Genomic DNA, 18,200 nt, shown 5'->3' on the forward strand with positions numbered 1-18,200 from the left:
ACTCATTTCTTCAATTTTATTCCTAGGAGAATCTAAATAATAGAATTTTGCCCTGTTTAGGGTTAAACTGACCCTCAATTATATCACTGTGTGTAGTGTCTGAGGGAGAGAGTGAACATGATTCGTGTGAAATTTAAAAGTCTTCTTGTTCTCCAGCAACCAAGGAAGCAGTGCTCGTCTCTCCATTCCTGTTGGGCGGAGTTTCTTTCCCAGGAAGCACACTATAGGAGTGGGAAACAAAGAATTTTCCCTTAAAAATGAGTCTTGATCTTGTTGCTAGCTCGCGTCACTGATCCCCTCAAACTGGTCATTGTCACTTGAACGGTTTCTCTAAATAAAACCTCCAAACCAGTATTAAAATCAACAAGAATAGGGCTTCACTGATAGGGCTTCACAGTTTTAACCTTCTTAAATACCAGTATTTAAATATGTTGTGTTCGCCTCAAGACATTTGTTGGATTTTGAGCACCACTATGATAGTGTTGTGATGTGGATTCCTTTAAAAATGACAAAGTTATGACTGGAGAAACGGCTCAGTTGTTAAGGACATTTGTTCTTGCAAAGGACCTGGTTAGATTCACAGCCCCCACATCATGCCTCAAAACCGTTAATAATCCTAGTTGCAGGGAATCCGACACCGTATCCTGGATGTCCACTTGCACCAGACATGTATATGGTACACATATAGACAGACAGACAGACAGACAGACAGACAGACAAAACATAGATATGCATTTAAAAAATCCAATTTTTAAAAGGTGTTAGTGCCTTTCTTGAGGAACTGACTGGGTTTCCCATAGCAGGTTGTTAGAAGTGACTCATTCTCTTGTGGAGTGACTCCTCTACATTTTCATTTGCCACTTGTTCTTCCTCTTCTCACCAGGTACCAATGGAAGATCAAGTCCTTGTCAGACATGAGAGCCCAGCCATGACCCTCCATTCTCTAGAGCATTGGACTAAACAAACTTTTATAAATAATCCAACCCAAGGTACTCCACTTTCATAACAAAAACTAAACTATGATTCTAAGGTGAGGCTGCCCGGGATTTAGTTTATTAGCCGAGTGCTTTTGTTACATTAAACTTCTCCAAGACTGAGACTTCTCTTTGGAAAACTTAGGGATGAAACCAACTCGTTTCTATAAATACTTGTATTGTGAACTCTTATTAGGATTTAACAGGGTAATATAGGTAAAATAGTTAACGCCATCCACGTCTAGTGATGTAGCAGAGCATGCCCTCACCAGCAGTACTCAGAGAGGTCACACAGAGCCCCAGCATCCCCTCAAGCTGTGCTGTCTTGGTGAGATTGCACCACAGCTCAAATTTCTTTTCTGGCACTCCTTTCTCCCTTCTTTCAAAAGCGGTGATCATTAACAGATGGTGTAGTGGCTTGAATAGGTTTGGCCCCCATAGACTCATGTGTTTGAATGATTGGCCCATGGAGAATGACACCATTAGGAGGTATAGCCATGTTGGAGTAGGTGCGGCTACTACATGTAGAGGAGTCACTCCATAAGAGAAAGGCTCACTTCTAACAACCTGCTATGGGAGGCCCAATCCGTTCCTCAAGAAAGGCACTAACACCTTTTATTTTTTTATTTTTTGTTTTAAAGTTTTTTTGTCCTTTTTATCTTTTAAATACAAAGTCTGCCCTGCCCTAGTGCCCAAAGTCTTCCTTTGCACTAGGGTCCAGTAGAGTCTGTATCTTCAATCAGAACCTCTGTGGTAGCACCGAGTATATCAGAGTTCATGACTAGCCCTTCAGTGCCCCCACTGCTGCCACTTCCCACAAAGATCTTCCCATCAGCCATAAGGCTCATCCATTATGTCCCACTGGAGTATGACTTTGACATCCCTTCAGCTTCTAGCAGTAGGCGCTAACACCTTTTAAAAACTGGATTTTTTTTATGTATATCAATGTTTTGTCTGTCTGTCTATATGTGTATCATATGCATGCCTTGTTGGAGGAAGTGTGTCACTGTGTAAGTGGGCTTTAAGGCCTCTTATGCTCAGATTCTGCCCAGTGCAGATGACATTCTCCTCCAGCTGCCTCCAGATTAAGATGTAGAACTCTCAGCTCCTTCTCCAGCACCATGTCTACCTGCATGCTGCCATGCTTCCTGCCGTGATGACAATAGATGGAACTTCTGAAACTGTAAGGCAACCCCAGTTAAGTATTTTCTTTTATAAGAGTTGCTTTAGTGATGGTGTCTCTTCACAGCAATACAACCCTAACTCAGACAGATGGCAAACCAAACCCCAAGTCTACATCTAGCTGGTGTTTCCGGAGAACCCAAAATGTAGCATCTACTTATCAGAAAACCTCTGGAAATATCCTGTAATGTCTCACTCATAGTCTTTATTGAATTAGTTCACGAGTAAAGTGAAATTTTGATTTCTATACTCTCCCAGGGTAATTTTATGTATGTCTACAGTTGGAATCCTTTTATAGCATTGTACTGTCTTCTATTTTAAGTTCTCATTTGTATTATTCCTGAATTAAGAAACAATATCAAATTTCTCATTTGTAAACTAGTAAACAGAGGTTTGAATCTTTAAAACAAAAGAGATAAATGTTGAATTATCTAATATTATTTCTACAACTTAGAAACAAGCTATTGGATTTTTTTAGTACAGCTGTTTTGTTAACTTAAAGAAATGATGTTTTAATTTTAAAGTTTTGAGAATGTCATACATGAATACTATATTTTCATCACAATCATTCTTTTTTCCCTTTCAAGTCTTCACATATGCACTCATATCAAATTTACAACCTCTTGTTTAAGTATATATATATTCATAACATACAAATGTACATACATACATACATACGTACATACATACATACGTACATACATACGTACATATATACATACATACATGTCTACTGAGTCCATTTGGTGTTGCTCCTGAGTGTATGTGTTTAGGGTGACCCTGTGGGATTGGGTAATCTGTAAGAGAGCTTGTTGATAAAAAGGAATGATTCTCTCTCTCTCTCTCTCTCTCTCTCTCTCTCTCTCTCTCTCTCTCTTCCAACCATTGGTTATTGCCTGTAGATCTTAATTATGGTCAGAGTCTTGTGATTTCCCCCACCCACCTCAGCATCTCAAATATCATTGTCATTATGCAGGTCTTGTTTGGGTGACGTTAGTTTTGAGACGCTATGGATGCCATTTCCTTGGCATATACTGAAGTCACTTTCTTACAGCTAAAGGCCTGGTTCTGTGACTCTTAGCCTCCTCCTATTCCACAGCGTTTCTTGAGATACAGATATGAGGATTGCGTTTGGATTGCTTTGGTTCTTTCAGGCAGAATTTTTCTGTGTAGCTTTGACTGTCCTAGAATTCATTCTGTAGACCAAGCTATCATCAGTCTCAAGATCTGCCTGCCTCTGACTCCTGAATGCTGAGACTGATGATGGTATGTGACACCAGCACCCCATATTTAAATACTATGGAGCAGTAGGCTCTCCCTTAAGGTCCACTACTTCATCTGCAGTAGGTAGCTGATTAGGTTTACAGTAGCAGACATGATTCCTTTCTATTGAACGACTCTTTAGTCCTTTTAGACAACTGTTCTTTCCTCCAGGCTGTAAATGCCATTACTGCATGAGAGGGGTACAACATCAATAAATACTGCTGGATTATTTAATGCTTTGTTTTTGATATTTATGAAAAAATTCTGTTTTATATATAAAACAAAGAACAAGCCTCCTATTATGTTACATGAGCAAGTGAATTACAAATATGATCTGATATATATATATATATATATATATGTGTGTGTGTGTGTGTGTGTATAATTTATGAATACATCAAATGACCATTGGTGATATAATATACAAACTTACATGAGCTTTTTATGTTTGTCTTATTTTACATAACCAATAAGCTTTTTAATTAATAGCTATTAGAAATGAATAGAATACCCTGAGACTTTAAGCCATGTGTCTATAGTGATACAACTAGAACCAAAACACAGCCATAGGATTTAAATCACTCACTAAAACTAAAAATCTGTTGCTGTTTTTTTCTTTTTCTTTTAAAATACCTGATATTTAACTTCATTAGTAAGAATAATATATAATCCTTAATAACTTTACCTTTATCTTTCCATCATATTTATTACCTTGCTTCTGGGCACAGGAGATTAAAGCACAAGAAAAACAAAAAGAATTTAGCTTAATACAACAGTGCATAATAAATGATTTCAGTGGGTAGAGTACATACAAGAAGGGAGATTAAATAAAACCGGGAAAGATCCAAATGGAACTTCAGGGAAGAGGACAAGGTCTTGAGAATCAGTAAGAGATGAAAGAAACTTTGTAGACAATTGGGACCGGCATGAAAATCAAAGGGAAGATGCAGGCCGTGTGTGGAAGATGAAGAGCCTTTTCAGCTATTCTACGTTTGTTTTACTTTACTAAGTGAAATTATTCATCTACAGCCACAAGAAATTTGGATTCTTGTGAGCCAAATCTCGTTTAAAGAAAGGGACACACACTCTTTTCCTCTGCTCATGCTCCCTCTCCCTCTCACTCCCTCACTCTCTCTTTCTCTCACTCTCTCACTCTGTCTCTCTCCCTCTTTCTGTTGGTCTCTTTCTTTCCACACATGCTTTTTTTCTCTTCCCTCTCTCCTTTCTCTCTTTTCCCATGGTGACTTCCTGGCCTCTGAGTCCTTGGGGCCTATAAACTCACCTGAGAGTATTTTCCCAATAAAACTGTGTTTAATATAATCAAAGAAGAAGAGAAGGAAGAGGAGGAGAAGTAGGAGAAGAAGGAGGAAGAGGGAGGAGGAGGAGGGGGAGAGGGAGAGGGAGAGGGAGAGGGGGAGGGAGAGGGAGAGGGAGAAGGAGAAGGAGAAGGAGAAGGAGAAGGAGAAGAAGAAGAAGAAGAAGAAGAAGAAGAAGAAGAAGAAGAAGAAGGAGAAACACTCAATAAAGTCATTTAATCTAAATAAACTCACAATTCTTTTGTTAAGTATGAAGGTTCACCTCTTCTCTCTTGTGTCTAAAATTTAGACCCACAGAACTCAGCCTTTTGTACTTTGCTCAGGTCTCTTTGTAATTTACGTTTCTGCTTCTACTTTGCTTTATTTATTTAATTTTGAGTTCTGTTTCTTTTTTCTTTTTCTTTTTCCTTTTTTGTCAGTTGGTTGTGTTCCTTGTGTTTCTTTTCTGACTCTGTAAATACTGCATACCGACAAGGCAGTTGAAGAAGGAAGTATTCCCAAAATGATTTCAAAATCAAATTGTTTTTCCGTAATTTGATTTATAGGTAATGCTGAGGAAAGGATCAGGGAACATTTTAAAATAACTCCTAATTACTAACAGATGAAAATGTATTAGCTAACGTTAGGAATGGAATCCAGGCAGCTGATTTTGTTGGAAATGGAACTGCATGCTTGCTCCTTCTAGGCTGGCCCACCCAGTGCTGTCACCATTCTCGTTTATCAGTGTCCATATGTCTATGGCATTTATTTAAAATATACAGGAAGAATTATGTGGATCCACACACCTAAGAGTTTCTAGAAGGCACTAGTCATTACCTTTGATGTACATCATCCCACATTGTATGAAAATAGAAACACACACGCACACTGGAAAATCACAGAGATTCTCTTATGCCACAGACCCTAGACTAAAACATTTTAGCCTATTGTTCAAAATGCTAGACCTTTGTTTAAGCAGGATATGTTGAAACAGGTTAGGTTTCATATCAGTTGATGGTAAAGATTTCTAATAACCCAAAAGTTAAGGTATTAGGGAGACAGATAAAAAGCAGAGCCGAGTGACAGTGTCCATGAGAACATATCAGTAGTGAAAAGAGTGGGAGGTATCTTTATAGTTCATTCAAAGATTCAAGTTTAGAACCTTCAGAAAGCCTTTATATATTTACACAAAGATTAAAAATATTTTTAAAATTATTGTTCTAATTTTTAGGATCTTTTGGGATATTAAAAATACTTATGCAAATTGGGCATGTTGAATCAGTGGCTTCATGAAAAATCCATTTTTGTTCTCTAATGAAGAAAGTTATAAGAAATCCCATTATTCTTCTCATGTATTGCATAGGATGAATGGCTTTCAGTCAAGTTGACATTTTTTGAAGGAAACTGGAAAGCACAGGAGATATGAGATTAGCATGAGAGCCAGCCTCTTAGCTGGCAGATCTGCAGTGGTATCTATAAAAAGCTCTTAGGCTCACAGGAACCTGTTGTTCAACTTTTAGGAATTTTGTGATTCAGTTGACGTCATGCTTGTAGCTTTAAATCTGCCATGATCAGGGTATTCACGACAAGGAAAGTGACCCATAGCACATGATTCAGGGCTTCTTTCTCTAAGGAGACACTGTTGTTCTAAGCTCACCATTGAGTTTATAACAACTGAAACTCCATGAACTTAGTCTCAGAAAATAATGGCAGAATTTAGAGAAAATTCTATTGTGAGTCTGTGAGACGAGTAGAAATCTCAACCCAAGAAAAGACTTTGCAGAAACTTGAAGACAGACAGGCAAACATGGAAGTACACAAGATGGATATTCTCCCATCCAAGACTCATCATTAAGCTGAATGCCTGACCATTTGATCACTCAGTCTTGAAGTTTCCATTTCCTTCAGTTCCCTTTCACCAATCACTTGCTGTTCTTCTCCACATCTTGGATCATCACGTTAGGTTTTCCACCGCTGAACTCCGTACTCAAACATCTAAGGTTCTGAATAGAAACACTGCCAAGAAATATTTGTTTCTCATGGATTGTAACCTAAACAGTGATAGAACTAAGGGCAATGTGAGAAAAAAAAAGGTTATGTTCTAAAGCAGACAATTAAAAACTAACAAGATGACTTCCAATGTACTAAAAAAAAATATGTATTATTATGTGTTTGTTGTTTTGCAGCATTAGTGACCAAGTGCAGGGTCTCATGCATGCTAGGCAACTACTCAAACTGAGCTGCACCCTTAATGCAAAATACTTGCTTTTCAGATGCAAAAAATCAGAAGTATGGAATATGGGATGGAAATAAAAGCATCAGTTTGGGCTGACTAAATTTACGTTACTTACTTCTAATGGAGATCAATATCAAGTGGTCACTGACCTGTCTGTATCTATATGACAAGTCAGTAGCCAGAAGCTACTGCATGTGGGATAGTAAGGAAGGTCTGAGGGAAGGTGAATTTCAAATCCCTTTGTGATGGAATCTCTGTTGCATATTCTGAGCACTTTGTTGAGTAGGAAAATGAAGGGAAGACACCAACTTCACTATTCAGCAACTGTATGCTGGGTTTTCACATTAGTCAGATGATGCTTACATCATCTTTCTAAAGGTAGTATGACTGATCATCTTCTATAAATAGTGAAGACATCCCCCAAAATTGGAAAAATACAGAAAGTGTTAGAATCCTCTAAGTTGCTGTGTCTTTAGCCTTACACATGTCGTGGCGTTGATCCTAAAATCAGATGTTTCATAAATTCAGCAAAATCTCATTGAAGACACCATGATACCACATCCAAAAGTGAGTCTAATTTTACATGTCCTACCCAGACAGGGGCCAGGACCAGTAGTCTGGTGTGCACTAGAAGGTACACTTCCTGTCTGCGACCAGGAACAGAGCAGAACATGTCATGCAAGGAAGGCCCTGTCTTCTCAGTAAATGTAGCAATTCACATTTACAGGGAAGGAAAGAAACCCAAAAGGGTAATGTGATATTCTTTGATATTTTGATTCCTTTATTTTCTTATTAGACTAGACTAGATAGCTGTTTTTACTAAAATAGTAATGTTTCTTTTCAGGTCCAAAGGAAACTCCAGTGTCCCAAATTCCAACAATCAGCCCAAATATCCAGAAATTAGCTCAACCTGAACTATAGGAGGATTACTAGCAATTAGGTAAGAACCAGCATTTCCCCCAAAAGTTTCAAATATGTTTCTGTCTACCAAAAGGAGTCATTTCCTTTACTCCAGGAAAAGGGACATATGGCTCTCCAATTAACAGACACCCATGGTGTCTTTCAACATATCAAGGTCCTTGCTAGCTTCCAGGACTGTCAGTCGCTTGTCACAAGTATTTGTTATCTATTTCAAAGCTCCCAGACCAGTCTCCTAGCTAATCCCTCCTCTCAGCTTCTCATCTTTCTTACAATCCAGCTATTCTCACTATTTATTCTCTATTTTCTACCCTCTTGCTAGTCTACCACTCTTACACATAGCCCTGGCCATGTCCAGACTGTTGGCCACGTCTAGTCTTTTTTCTTCCCCCTTCTGCTCTGGACTCTTCCAGATGCCTCTGGATATTTCCTCCCTTTTTTATTTAAAATGAAAACCTTCCGCTTAACCATACCATACAGAAGCTTCCTTCCTGCACCCTTTTGCATATATCTGATTCGAAACTTATACACACCAAGGTGCCTTTATTATTTTGTCTTTCAAAACCCATTTATGTTGCTTTTTTTTTTCTTAAAATGTCTGTCATTTCCCAGCTTGATTAATTGCCACCAAACTGTCACTACTTATTATCCAAAGTCTAATTAATACTGTACTACGTAATACTTCTAGAATTCAGGCCAGCCTGGGCTACACAGTCAAACCCTGTCTCAAATAAAAGAAAATAAACAAAGAGAAGGAAAGAAAAAGAACAGCTTAAAGGAAGCACTGTTGAAGTTATCTCCTGCTTTTCCACCAAACAATAAAAACTGTACCTCCTTCAATTGCCTAGTCCCTATTCTTTGTTTACATCAGAGGGAAGACTGGCAGCTAACTAGATTTGATTTGCTTCATCTTACACTCCTCTGAACAATCAATAGTGTTGGTGCATAGCTGCTCAACATTTTCATGGAATTAAGTCTAAGAGTACTTCCTAGCTATATGCCAGCTGATTACTAAACAAGAACACCAATCACATCCTGATTTTCATCCTAATCCTGGAAGGTTTTGGCCCTGGGGAAATGACCGATAATGCTTATTTAGGTGGCTTTCCTTTGTAGCGAATGAGAAGAAAGGCTGAATCCTAAGCATTTCTGAGAACCAGCACATGGCCCTTTGCCCCAGAACAGGGCTTGCTTGTGGGTGGGACTCAACCATTACTTTTCCTTCCCTGTCTTTGTCCTTCAGACAGAGCTGCCTTTAAAGCAGAACTGTGCCCTCTTGAAGTTCAACAACCATTAGTATTCTCTTCTGTTAGTCTGATTCTAATTAGAGCACTACAGTAATCATTGTTCCTAGTTAAAAGAAAAACCTTTTAAATTAAAAAGAAAGGAAAAAAAATCACCCACAGTGCTTGGCATTTCACATACTCTTCTTACCATGAGGGTATATGTTTGTTTGTTTTTTAAAGATTTATGTACTTTATTTTATGTTCATAAGTATTTTCCTGCATGCATATATATGTGTACCACATAAATTCCTGGTGTCACAGATCTCACAAAACTGGAGTTGCAGACATTTATGAGCTGCCATGTGGACACTGGAAATTGAACCCAGGTCTTATAGAGAAGCAGCCATTGATACTAACCACTGACCAATTTCTCCAGACCCAAGGGTGTACTTCTTTAACACTTCAATAAAATTTTATTTGGTTGCTTAAACAACAACGACAACAAACTTGTAAAGCATTTGCAAATGGCTCCCCTTTCTGATAGAAGACTGTTTGAGAAAGCAAAAGGCTCCACAGTGATTAGGGTCCTAGGCTGAGCCTAGCAGCACACTAGGAAGTCTGGCTTCTTGTTTCCTTCCGCAGACCAAGCCATTCTTAGTTACTCTCTCTGAGCTTCTGTATCTTCATTGATAAGACATGTTCATTCGACTCAAGGCTCTATAGTAGGATCATAGGGTTCCCTGACCTCCATGTAATGTTTGGCTGTGGATCTCTGCTTCTGTTTCCATCAGTTGGTGAGTGAAGTCTCTGAGATGACAGTTACGCTAGGTGCCTGTCTATTAGAATACCAATTTTTATACATCTATGTACCCAATATTGTGTAAATGTTTCCTAGGCAAAGGTGGTGATAAATAGAAAAGATGTAAGAGTCCCTGCTTCACTGTATGGCGATGTTACTGGCAAAATTATTCCCATATTTATTTCTATTTATTTCATAATTCTAATACATGCCCAGAAATATTTTCATGTATCCCACCATTAGAATCTAATTCTTCCCCCTTTTAAAGTTGTGGGTCACCCTTCCTGTTCTGCTAATTTTTGAGGATGGAAAGGGACAGAAGTGAAGCCTTGTGAACCTATTCCTAAGAATAGGTTGAGAAGCATCACTCACCTTTACCTTAGCTCCATTTTTCTCTCGAGTCTCTTACCCTTGAGGGCCAGCCATGAGTTACCGAGAAAACCAAACAACACAAGGATAGACCAGGTGAAACTATGGCCCAGCCCCATGTATGGTTTAAGGTGATCACCATCCACTGACAACTTTAGTTGAGCTCTCTCCCTGGATTCTGAGTCCCCACAGAAATTAATCCTCAGGAGCTTTCACTTGAGGCATTGATCTTCATGCAAAATAATTGTTGTTTCTGTTTAAATATACTAAGTTTATGCAGGGATCAGTAACTACAATACTAATTCAACCCTTCCTTAGTATTAGCACGTTCCCACTTCAGTTTTACTTTCACTGGGGGGAAAAATGTTATTATTTTCCTCAGAAAACCTACTCATCAGGGGCAGGAAGTTGCCATTGTTGAATATATCCACAGTTAAGAGCAGAGAAAGAACAACTGCTCACATCCCTGTGCTCAGCTAGAATTCTTCACTTTCTCTAGGACTCAAACCCAATGAATGATGTCACCCATTTTTAGGCTGGGTCCTCCCACCTCAAATCACAAAACCAAGACAATCTCCCACAGACATGCACATGGCAGGAAGACAGCTCTTCCTTGAGTCACTCTTCCCAGATGATTCTAGGTTGTGTCAAGTTGACAACTAAGCTAGCCACGTGCTGTTCACTACCTCTTATTATCATCATGACCAGCATATCTCGTAACATGGGGTGATACAATAGCCTTCTAAAGAGTTTCCCACATTACCCTGCCACAGAAGTCTATTTGCTGGACAAGGTTCGTCTGTTCACACACTTGAAGAGTTTCCCTTAATACTTATCATGTTGTGCAAGCCTTGCTGTAGCTGAGCCTGCTATACAGAATGACCCCTGCCTTCTCCAGTTGTATCTCCTGACTGTTGCTCATGTGGTTCACTTGCATCTGTTACAGTGGTGTTTCTACTTTACTGGGAACTGGATATGTTCATCCTTCTCCCAATATTAGTCAGTGACTCTAGAGTCACAGAACACAGAACTTAAAGAATGAATCTCTAGATAGATAGATAGATAGATAGATAGATAGATAGATAGATAGATAGATAGACAGATAGATATAATATAATATATATACGTATATAATATATACACATTAAATATGTCTTTATTAATTATTATCTAATCAAATGATTAATCTATTGTTTAGGTCAAAGCTTATTTGATTGGATTCTTTCTGGAAATACTAGCAGAGACACATCCAGAGGTCTTCATCAGTAATTCTCTAGTGAAATTAACTGACAGTTTCAATTGATCATTAAAGAACCTGGGGAACTAATAGTTGCTCAGTCCCACAAGGATGGGTATCTTAGCTGGTCTTCTGTATAAGCTGGGATCCTGAACAAGTAGGCTACAATGGATATATATACTGGTAAAGTGAGTGCAAGCAGGCAAAGAAGGAACAACCACTTCCTTCTTCCTTACATAGGGTTCCAGCAGAGGATATGGCCCTTCTGCTGGAGAATGTAGATTATGTAGATGTGGATATCCTAGAACTCATTGTGTGACCAGAGTGGCCTTTAACTTGCAACAATCCTCATTCTTCTGCCTTCTGAGTTCTGGGATTAAACACATGCACCACTATGTCTGGCTTTTAATGAGTTTTGAAAAGTTAGTCCAAAAAAAGGCTAACATTTTTTTTCTCTGTTTTACAATATGCAAAAATATATGAGACTGGGCAGAGAATTGTCTTCCACAATGCAATAAAAATGTCTTTGTAAAGGTCTATGTTGATACCTTCATTCTCAACATAATGACATTTGTAGATGACACATTTGGTGAATACAGAAGGCTGAAGCAGGCCATAAGGATGGAGCAATCTGGATGAGATGGGACCCTTGTAGAGGACTAATCAGAGACTTCACTGCTCTGTTTTCATGTAGACAGAAAGAGGTTAGTGTGAATATACAATAAAAGGACCGAAATCTCTCAGAATTAAAACAGATTGGTAGTTCCTTAATTATGGACTCTGTAGGTTCTAGATATGTGAGAAACATGTTACTGTTAATTAAACTCTGTGATAATTTGGTACAGCAGTACAAGGTGGCAAAACATAACAGATGTTTCCCTATAATGTCATCTTTTCCTTCTGCTCCTCCTCCTCTTTTTCCTTCTCTTCCTCCTCCTCTTCCTTTTCCTTCTCTGAAATAAAGGATTCTTTTTTTGGCACAAGTAGCTATTGAAAGAAGTTTTGCCAGGTATGTTTAGGAAATAACACATACCATTACTGAGAAAACATTAACACATACCATTACTGAGAAAACATTAAGCTAGTGTATCAAAGGAAGTGATTGAGGAGGGTTTGAGTAACTTAAAGCAAATGAAGTTTGCTGGACAACACTAAAGTCTATAGTGAAGTTAGTAAAACCATGGAAATTTCATTAAATCTTACGAGTTTCCCCTCATAGGGGTTGGGTTAAGTTAAGTAGCTGAGTCAGAATGTTACGTTAGTTTTCAAATCACGTTGCTTCACCAGAAAACTTTGTAAAGAAGAGGACAGTTTTTATTTTCCCATCAACGCAGCAGGTCGTATTTCCAAAATGAATATCATGGCACAGAGTAAGGGTTATGATGATCTTGGAGACTCCCCAGTGCACACAACGGAAGTATAAAACAGTCTCACATCACCCAGCCTCTTATCAAGACCAATGCTGGAATGGTTCCCCAGGTTCAATGATCAATTAAAACTGTCAGTTAATTTCACTAGCAGATGAGTGATGAAGACCTCTGGGAGTGTCACTGCTAGTATTTACAGAGATAATCCATTCAAAGAAGCTTTGACCTAATCACTAGATTAATCACTTGATAAGATAATCATACTAGATTAATCACTTGATGAAATAATAATAATAATAATAATAATAATAATAATAATAATAATAGCATTATTGACAGGTGATGAAAGGTAAGGCATGGATCTCAGTAGGAGAAAGTGGGTCACCAAGTATATACTTGGGACTATATCTCTTCTAACTCCTTCCTGTATACCTCTTCTCTTGCTTCTTATCCTTCATGGAGAAACTCTTCTGTCACTTACTCCCACTGCTGTGACATTTGGCCCAAGCATGTGGACTTAACATGAACTAGAATTTCAGAATCAATTTTCTTTCCCTCCATTTGTTTCTGTCCGGTCTTCACAGCAATGCAAGTCATCAATTTCTTAATTCTAATTTTTTTGTCTGAATCTCAAGCTACTATTATCTTATTATTATTATTTCCCTTTCTGTTTTAACAAGCACACTTTAGGGACTAAGTGTGCTGATTCATTTTTGTCAATGACACAAACTAGAATCATCTAGGAAAAGGGACCACAGTTGAGGAATCACTCCCATCACATTGGCCTGTGGGCAGGTTTGGGGGATGTTTTCTTGATTAGTGATTGATGCAGGATGGTCCTCCTGGGCAGGTGGTGCTGGCTTGTTTTAAAAAGGTGGCTGAGCAAGCGATGGAACACAGGCCTGTAAGCAGGGTTCCTTCAAGCTCCAAGTTACTTCAGCTCTTGTCTCTCCATTCCTGCCTTGGGTTCCTCACCAGGCTAATGCTGAAGACAGTCTGGAATTTGGAAGTGTAAGCCAATGAACCCATCTTCCCAAAGTTGCTTTTGGTTAGTTTTTTTTTTTTTATTGCTATGGCAGAAACCATGCTAGGGCATTTAAATATATAGTTAAAAGTTTTAGTATTATAAGTGATGTAAAAAAAATGCATGGTGTAAAGCTTAAACATTGGAGTTTATGCTAAGTGGTGAATTTAACCACTTTTATTCTCATTTAAATTACCTTAGGCATAAGAAATTGAAAAATCAAGGTAGTTTTGCACTGGTTCCCTTTAGATCCTAGACTTGTGCTTGGAGATACAATAGGATTATATTTGCAATGCTCCTGCTCTTGCCCCAGCCGCCTTGATCTCAGAATCCTCTGTCATTTTATTGTAGTAGCCACCCATGAGCATCTCCCACTTGGTTTGGCACTGATCCACAGTGTTGTCATAAGTCTGTCATCCCATGATGGGTATCCCATGCTGCACACATTCCACATGGTGATCCAATGTGGAAGGTAAAACGTGCCCTATGACACTGTGACATTGTCTGCAGAGGATGTCAATTCTTTGTGAACATTCCCACGGAGAACCTGACCTCTGTTCATCACAAACAGGAACTTTCTTTTCTTTTTCTTTTTTTTTTTTTTAACCGGAAGGTAGAGTGAGAGAGGAAACAGTGTTGACTTCTGGGAGAAGTGGCGTTGGAAGTACAGTTTGCTCTTGGAACAATTATGGGAAGCTCCACAGAGCATGTCCTTTTTACTCAGTATAATAGAAATCCCTTCCACTCCTCTGAGGAAACAGCAGTTCAAAGACAGGACACAGAGTCCTGAAACTCTGGCAACTTCTGAATAGTGTTTTTTCTCTTCCCTAGTGGCAAACTGAAAGTTTCTGTATAGGTAAATTAAGCTGCATGGGTCTCATTTCTATTTGAACATGCTAATTTCCTTTTGCATTAATTGGCTTGGCCTATTCGATCTCCCTCATTTATTCAACAAACTTACACTAAACCTTTTCTTAGTATTGAGCCAGTTAGTACAGATCCAGAAAAGAGTAAGAACTCTTAAGAAGTATAAAATACAATCCACAGACAAATAGACTGCAAACAACCATTCTGGAGAGCATCTAGGTAACATGCAACCATTGCTACAAGTGGGCGGTCTTTCTCCTGATATCTGTTCCAGAGAAATCCCAACCTAAGGTTTTCTGGGCCCACAGACTGGGAGATTCAGCCCTTTTAAAATCATAGAATATATTATTTACAGTACCGCACCCACCCTGCTGAAAACACACAATGAGATACGGTGCCACAGTTGGAATCAAAGGACTAGGAATGAATGCATGTTTAAAACACAATACCCAGTGGTTTAAAATGAAAGAATTATAGCACTATGAAATAATAACATAAGCACAAATTATAACAAACACATACCTACCCATGATGCTCATCTACTGCACAAAGTAAAGGAAAGTGCATTCAAATGACAGTTTCTGTTGTCGAGGGCTATGGGACTGGAGACAATGTATAAAGGAATTAGAAAAACAGGGAAATATTTCAGAAGGAACTTTGACTGTGTGACACAAACTTGGGAATATGCCTGACTCAGTCCTCACAGAAAATACTGAAGTAGATAAGAATAAAAACTAGCTACAGTGCATAGCAGCTTGGAATAGCATTTTGTTGCACAGAGGGTTAATAAACCTTACTGGATCCAGGAAAAGGTCCCAGATGTAACATCTAGAATGACTGTTGCACACCTAACCTCACGCTGTCTCTTGCCTCAACACTCATCCTTGCCCTTGAATATGAATTCAGCTATTCTAGTAAACTACTATTATTGGACCCTTTCTTCCCAACTACACTGATAACTTGTCTAATGCACACCAGATTAAATAGGGTATGAGCTATTGCAGATTTAAAAACTGGTCCATAAGTCACCCTTTCCACTGGATCACAGTGTTGAGATGGACTGCAGATGCTGAAAGCCTCTGCTCTTGGCTGTCCCGCTCTGTCTCACTCAAGAGTGAATGCATACTAGTCATCCTGTTGTGATTTATCCCTAAAATTGCACACAACCCACTTGTCCTGTTCTGTTTTGTTTGCTTATAACAAAGCAAACCCCATATTTCCCTCCCTGTAGTTAAGCAAGCCCTCCCTCTTTATTCCACTGTCTTCTGGAAGTGTTAGAGAGCTCCGCCCAGTATCTTTACACACCAGCATTCTGCTGTGTGCCTAACAGGATTAATTTACCTATTTTTGTCTTAGTAGTTCTCTCTCTCCCTCTTGATTTTCAACCCAATTCACAGATGCTTTATTTTTCTGTAACCTGCCTGCCTTCAGTATCATGAAGCCAGAGATCTCCCCAAAGTGTATCTAATGCTAGCTTAAGAAAGAGGCAAAGTGTAAGTAATTATACCCAAACCCCTGAAATTAGAGACCCTGGCTTCACATCTGCTTACTCACTGTGGACACACAAGCAAGTAAGTACTCAGTGGTGCTTGTGGGATGGAGTAGTAAATGGTGTTTCTTAGGGTTGCTGTAAGCATTACAATAATAAGCGCAAAGGTCTTACATCAGTAGCAGTGTGAAGAGCATGTTCTAAAGTCTTGTCAATAATCTTTACTATCTCCTGGTTTTATTCTGCCTGAGCAGCTCCTCTCCTTTACAGCTTCAGCTCTGGATCCAGAAGAAAAAAGATGCAATGATTCATTCCCTCTCCCTCTTCCCCTCCTCCATCCCATTAATCTCTCTGTCTCTGTGTCTCTGTCTCTGTGTCTCTGTCTCTCTGTCTCTCTGTCTCTCTCTCTCTCTCTCTCTCTCTCTCTCTCTCATTGTTTTAGAGAATGAAATATAGTAGAGTGGGAACAATCTGGAGTCTGATTTCAGATGACCCAGGTCAAAGTCACAGCTGTCCTTTACTCCCTGAGTGATGCTGGGGAAAGTTTATCTCCCCTGCTCCATTTCCCTGTTTATGGAATGAAAATAAAAGTGACCTCTACCACCTGGGGCAGTTGTCAGAATCCATCACAGTAAATCCTGTGGGAGTCCTGGTGTTGGCGGTATTATCTAATATTCCTCACTGTTGTCATGGTTATCTAATGTCTGCTTTCATGCTGCGAGAAAGTATGTCATAGTACTTCCTGAAGAGTCAATGAGTAATGACCCCAGTTCAGTGTTCTAGTAAAAACAAAATAACTTATTACTGTGGGTAAGTCTTATTGTTAATTCAAAGCTTCAATTAATTATGAGTATAAAGAAAATAATCTGTGGGTAAAGCTAATTGCATCATTAATGTTTTACCCTTAAAATTAAAAAGTAGGCACTACATAATTCCACCACATGCAACATTTAATTTTACCCTAATATTCATAATAATGTACTCTTCATCAATTTGTAAAATCAAGAGAAGAGTGTGTAGCACTCACATTTCACCATCATAATAAATATCTGTGATGATCAACCTATAAAAGAAATAAGGGTTGCCCATGCTCAGTGTTTTGGAGTTGGAGTCTGTGATCCTTGGCCTTATTGCTATAGAAAGCATTGTAGAGTAAAATTGATTTCCTTCTACCCAGCCAAGAAGTATAAAGTAGGAAGGAGAAAGGGTGTTCTAAAGAGGAGAAATGGACAGAGAGAGAAAAAGGGAAAGGAAGAGGGAAAAAAAGGGAAGGAGGGGGAAGTAGTCATAATGTTATTGTACAGTGTGTAAAGTATATCTTTGTATTATTCAAATGCTGATTTCTCTATTCTGCTATCTGGGTTCAGTCTAGACATAACATGGTAATGCTTATGTTAAGAATCTCCTGTCTCAAGTTTGTGTAAACAATGCTCATCAGTTATTCTCTGCCTTGTCAAGAAAAGCTGGAAGAATCCATAACTGGACAATAGAGAGAATGGGACAAGACTTTGGCCAGCCATGGGAGGAAGGAGAGAAAGAGAGGAACAAAGGATTCACCACAAGGAAGGGGTCCCGAGAAACATCATGGGTGCACACACCTGAAGCCCAGAGAGACAGACTAATAAAAACATGCAAGTATATTGGGGCTTTTTGGCTGGGAGGTAGCCAGATTAATTTTGAGGATTAGAATAGATAGAACTATAATGCCTAATTACTGTGCTTTAAAGTTTCAAATAAATCTTGGTCTCTCTGTGTACTTATTGGGGAACTAGCTAGGATAAAGAGAAACAGCCACAGTATTATTAATTTACTGCATACATATGTATTGATATTAATTGTTACAGGGAACAAGGAGGAGAAAGACAAGAGAGGAGAGGGGAAGGGAGGGGAGGGGAGGGGAGAGAGGAGGGGAGGGGAGGGGAGGGGAGGGGAGGGAAGGCATCGGTGGGTTAAC

Source organism: Grammomys surdaster, unplaced genomic scaffold (genome assembly GCF_004785775.1).
Source record: "Grammomys surdaster isolate TR1022 unplaced genomic scaffold, NIH_TR_1.0 215, whole genome shotgun sequence".
Lineage (NCBI taxonomy): Eukaryota > Metazoa > Chordata > Mammalia > Rodentia > Muridae > Grammomys > Grammomys surdaster.